This window comes from Sinohyriopsis cumingii, chromosome 4 (assembly GCF_028554795.1).
Source record: "Sinohyriopsis cumingii isolate HCF-2022 chromosome 4, ASM2855479v2, whole genome shotgun sequence".
NCBI classification, from domain to species: Eukaryota; Metazoa; Mollusca; class Bivalvia; order Unionida; family Unionidae; genus Sinohyriopsis; species Sinohyriopsis cumingii.
The window spans coordinates 86966748-86972385 of record NC_142964.1 but is presented as its reverse complement, the minus strand read 5'-3'; positions in this window follow the sequence as shown (position 1 = coordinate 86972385).

Sequence of the window (5638 nt, the reverse complement as noted above, 5' to 3'; positions counted from 1 at the left end):
TAGATGACTCCCTTATTTTTACATGCAACATAAACAGTTCATAAAATGATCTACAAATAATTTTGGGCAAGTCTAGCAGAATCTTCTTTTTGATCATGGTAAAACTAATAATGAGAATTTAACCATCAGTAAATCACATTTTACATCCAAGACAGATTCTTCATGGTATTATTAAACACTTTTAAAAATAGATTCTAATGTGATCATGTGATCCCATGTTAGATTCTCAGACATAGATCATTAGCATACATTAATAATATGTTCATGTTCAATTTTTTAAATGTTAGAATAACTGTATAAATCCAAAACTGCAGTTTTTTTTAGCTCAACTGGTTGTAAATTGAGCTTAATGATCTAGTTAAATTCTAGGAAATTATTCAGTCTCTTGTGAGAGCACTGAGTGCTATCTACTATAACCATTATTACAAGCATGGTTCATGCTTGGAAATCAACCTACAAGTGTAAGTCAACTTCAACTTAAGCCTCAAATGAAAGGCATGTACTCCACAGTTTTATAGGCTGCATGCCTGTTGCCTACACATCCACATCTACAGTAAACCTGTTGAGAGTAATCTATGACAAAATGATACAGTCATTAATATGGTCAGCTAACCATTAAGGAAAGACGATTATTACAATAATTTCCACTGTTTAGAAAGTACCGGTACCTCCAACTGCTCAGAAAGGACCAGGTAGGAAAGTATGCATATATCATGCAGAAAGGTATATGGTAATTAAGCCAATTACAAATACTTAATGTAAACAGCAAAACAAAATGTAGTTCACAGTGACCTTCTTTGGTTGTAAAGGTGTTGTAATAACATAGCTGCATCAAAAAAGATTTTTATGACTCTAACATTAACAGTCAGATATGAAAGATGGCTCATAGAGACCTGTTTCATGGTAAGAATGCAGTATTCATAAAAATGAATTATCTCTGCAAGTTCTCTGACAATAGGGCAGATAATATGTATAAGCAAGCAAAGTCTGTGTCATGAGCTGAATGCAAGATCTTAACCAAAGTCAGTAAAATATTCATTATAGGTCACACTGATCTATTCTGTTCTTAGGTGTGGTGCTAACAGAGATGCATCTTGTTAGTAAGTTTTATATCCCTACTGTTAGCAGAGCCTAAGAAATGGGAAAAAGTTTCAAGAAAATTACTGGAGCAAGCAATATAGATGACAGATGCCTCTTTTTGTAATAAGGATCAAGTACTTATCAAAATGCATCTCCTAAGTTCCATGATTCCAGGTATGATAGAATGTACACTGCATGCAAAAGATACTTTGTTGCCATGAGCTAAATACAGACATTTAACAATCATGTTTTATGAACAGTGACACAATACATGAACTTCAGACAAGAAATTTAACCAACTGAGCACTAAATATGGGTCATAATGACTTACTTTTGTGATATGGGTGTTGCACTTATTAAGATGCATCTTTTCATAAAGTTTCAGGATTCAAGACAGAATAGTATGTTTATAGGGTACAAAAACTATGCTCCTGAGCTTCATACAAAATTTGAATCAAGAATGGAGTCAGGGAGTAGATGCCATGAAACCCACACCAAACTGTTTTCCGATGTCTATGAAAGGCTGAAATGCAGTGATGCTGTACCTAAATATATGGGTTTTTTTTCATGTGTGGATGTGGATACCAGACCTCTCTCTAGCTCACAGAAGCAACCTAATAAGGAAAAGGAGAGAAGGAAAATAAATGCAGTATAAATGTATTTGTGTTCATAAACATCAGTAAATGTGACAGCAGCCCCCATATGACCTTTGTAATAGAAGGTATGATTAAGACCAGAAGATCAGTACTAACTAATGATGGCTTAATGACAAGCCTATCCACTTGATGGTTTAATGGCAAGCCTATCAGTTGACAGCTTAATGGCAAGCCTATCCACTTGATGGCTTAATGGCAAGCCTATCACTTGATGGCTTAATGGCAAGCCTATCAGTTGACAGCTTAATGGCAAGCCTATCCACTTGATGGCTTAATGGCAAGCATATCAGTTGACAGCTTAATGGCAAGCCTATCCACTTGATGACTTAATGACAAGCCTATCACTTGATGGCTTAGTGGCATGCTTATCACTTAATGGCTTAATGACAAGCCTATCCTGTTGATGGCTTAATGGCACGCCGATCACTTCACAGCCTATCCACTTGATGGCTTAGTGGCAAGCCTATCAGTTGACAGCTTAATGGCAAGCCTATCCACTCGATGGCTTAATGGCAAGTCTATCAATTGACAGCTTAATGGCAAGCCTGTCCTGTAGATGGCTTAATGGCAAGCCTATCCACTTGATGGCTTAATGGCAAGCCTGTCCTGTAGATGGCTTAATGGCAAGCCTATCCACTTGATGGCTTAATGGCAAGCCTGTCCTGTAGATGGCTTAATGGCAAGCCTATCACTTCACAGCCTATCCACTTGATAGCTTAATGGCAAGCCTATCCACTTGATGGCTTAATGGCAAGCCTGTCCTGTAGATAGCATAATGGCAAGCCTATCCTGTTGATAGCTTAATGGCAAGCCTGTCCTGTAGATGGCTTAATGGCAAGCCTATCCACTTGATGGCTTTATGGCAAGCCTATCCTGTTGATGGCTTAATGGTATGTCTATCCTGTTGATTGCTTAATGGCATGCCTATCACCTTGACGGCTTAATGGCAAGCCTATCCTGTTGATGGCTTAATGGCAAGCCTGTCCTGTATATGGCTTAATGGCAAGCCTGTCCTGTAGATGGCTTAATGGCAAGCCTATCCACTTGATGGCTCTATGGCAAGCCTATCCTGTTGATGGCTTAATGGCATGCCTATCCTGTTGATGACTTAATGCCATGCCTATCCACTTGATGGCTTAATGGCAAGCCTGTCCTGTAGATGGCTTAATGGCAAGCCTATCCACTTGATGGCTTAATGGCAAGCCTGTCCTGTAGATGGCTTAATGGCAAGCCTATCCACTTGATGGCTTAATGGCAAGCCTATCCTGTTGATGGCAAGCCTATCCACTTGATGGCTTAATGGCAAGCCTGTCCTGTAGATGGCTTAATGGCAAGCCTATCCACTTGATGGCTTAATGACATGCCTATCCTGTTGATGACTTAATGGCAAGCCTATCCACTTGACGGCTTAATGGCAAACCTATCCTGTTGATGGCTTAATGGCAAGCCTGTCCTGTTGATGGCTTAATAGTAAGCCTGTCCTGTAGATGGCTTAATGGCAAGCCTATCCACTTGATGGCTTTATGGTAAGCCTATCCTGTTAATGGCTTAATGGCATGCCTATCCTGTTGATGACTTAATGGCAAGCCTATCCACTTGACGGCTTAATGGCAAGCCTATCCACTTGATGGCTTTATGGTAAGCCTATCCTGTTAATGGCTTAATGGCATGCCTATCCTGTTGATGACTTAATGCCATGCCTATCCACTTGACAGCTTAATGGCAAGCCTGTCCTGTATATGGCTTAATGGCAAGCCTATCCACTTGATGGCTTAATGGCAAGCCTGTCCTGTAGATGGCTTAATGGCAAGCCTATCCACTTGATGGCTTAATGGCAAGCCTATCCTGTTGATGGCAAGCCTATCCACTTGATGGCTTAATGGCAAGCCTGTCCTGTAGATGGCTTAATGGCAAGCCTGTCCTGTAGATGGCTTAATGGCAAGCCTATCCACTTGATGGCTTAATGACATGCCTATCCTGTTGATGGCTTAATGGCAAGCCTGTCCTGTTGATGGCTTAATAGCAAGCCTGTCCTGTAGATGGCTTAATGGCAAGCCTATCCACTTGATGGCTTTATGGTAAGCCTATCCTGTTAATGGCTTAATGGCATGCCTATCCTGTTGATGACTTAATGGCAAGCCTATCCACTTGACGGCTTAATGGCAAGCCTATCCACTTGATGGCTTTATGGTAAGCCTATCCTGTTAATGGCTTAATGGCATGCCTATCCTGTTGATGACTTAATGCCATGCCTATCCACTTGACGGCTTAATGGCAAGCCTGTCCTGTATATGGCTTAATGGCAAGCCTATCCACTTGATGGCTTAATGGCAAGCCTGTCCTGTAGATGGCTTAATGGCAAGCCTATCCACGTGATGGCTTAATGGCAAGCCTATCCTGTTGATGGCAAGCCTATCCACTTGATGGCTTAATGGCAAGCCTGTCCTGTAGATGGCTTAATGGCAAGCCTGTCCTGTAGATGGCTTAATGGCAAGCCTATCCACTTGATGGCTTAATGACATGCCTATCCTGTTGATGACTTAATGGCAAGCCTATCCACTTGACGGCTTAATGGCAAACCTATCCTGTTGATGGCTTAATGGCAAGCCTGTCCTGTTGATGGCTTAATAGCAAGCCTGTCCTGTAGATGGCTTAATGGCAAGCCTATCCACTTGATGGCTTTATGGTAAGCCTATCCTGTTAATGGCTTAATGGCATGCCTATCCTGTTGATGACTTAATGGCAACCTATCCACTTGATGGCTTAATGGCAAGCCTATCCACTTGATGGCTTTATGGCAATCCTATCCTGTTGATGGCTTAACGGCAAGCCTATCCTGTTGATGGCTTAATGGCATACCTATCCACTTGATGGCTTAATGGCATGCCTATTCCCTTGGCAGTTCAAAAAATAATTTGTTGTGCATGATATTGTAATATTTTCTGTGCCAACACGGTACTCAAGATAGAAACTGAAATACTATCGCACCTTCCCAATTATTTAGTGAAGACCCGTAACAAACTTAAATAGAAATCTTATGGGGAGATAAATCTATGCATGATATAGATTTTTAACATAGCTTTAAAAAAAATTCAGTCGTATCGCTATGATATCTTTAGTAGGCAGGTTATAGTGATGTCTATCACTAGGGCATCATGTAGCATGATGTCCCACTCAGTAACATTATCCAGACACCAGGCTCCTTACATGTTTCACTAATGGTATCACATGAAATTCCTTTTAGACCACTGTGTTTAAGATAAAATGTTCTCTGGAGTAAAGCAGATGTGAGAAAATACAACTAAACTTTGCAGCTGTGCTTCAGTGTTGCTACAGGTACAGAAAAAGCAAATTTATTAAATATGTTTAACCTTTGACATCTCCTTAAAGTATCACTACACTAATTGAGTCAATCAGCTGTATTAAAGTCCCAAAGAAAATCATGAATACTTGTTTAATTTTTCATGGAGATTTGCTAATCAGTGAAGAATGTTTCATGCATTCAGTAGAAAGCAACAAGCAATAAAATGTTTGTTCATTCTCTGGGCTTTTTGTGTTGGATGACAAAGCAAACAATTGTGATTCAACCAGTTCTGAAAAAGTACCTAGAACAAAAGCATCCAGTCATTTCATTCAAATTCAACTAGATTTAGAAAATGCAACAGAACATCATTACATAGTTTCATTTAAATGTTGTGTCCAGGTTAGTATCATATATATATATATATATATATATATATATATATATATATATATATATATATATATATATATATGTATATGTGTGTGTGTGTGTAATATCAGATTTATCACTGCTCTGGTGGCCTAGTGGTTAGAGCATCCACTTCAGATGCAGGAGGTCACAGGTTTGAACCCTGGCTGAGTCATGCCAACGACTTACA